Source organism: Penaeus monodon, chromosome 34 (genome assembly GCF_015228065.2).
Source record: "Penaeus monodon isolate SGIC_2016 chromosome 34, NSTDA_Pmon_1, whole genome shotgun sequence".
NCBI lineage: Eukaryota > Metazoa > Arthropoda > Malacostraca > Decapoda > Penaeidae > Penaeus > Penaeus monodon.
Window position 1 is genome coordinate 30,986,514 of NC_051419.1, and position 234 is coordinate 30,986,747.

The window sequence follows — 234 nt, forward strand, 5'->3', positions numbered from 1 at the left end:
GCAAAAAAACATTTTTTTTTTGATTTGGGTTTTAAAGCATGACTGTGAGCCCCTAAATATGAGTAAAAGGATGACTATGGTATGGGGGAGGGCTAGGATTTGAGTTTTAAGGATGACTATGAGTATGAGGAGACTTTGACTAGGGGACTAGGGAGGAGGGCTATGAGTATGGGGAATGACTATGCCCTTTTACTATAGGATGGCTAGGGTTTTTGGAATGACTATACTTTTGGG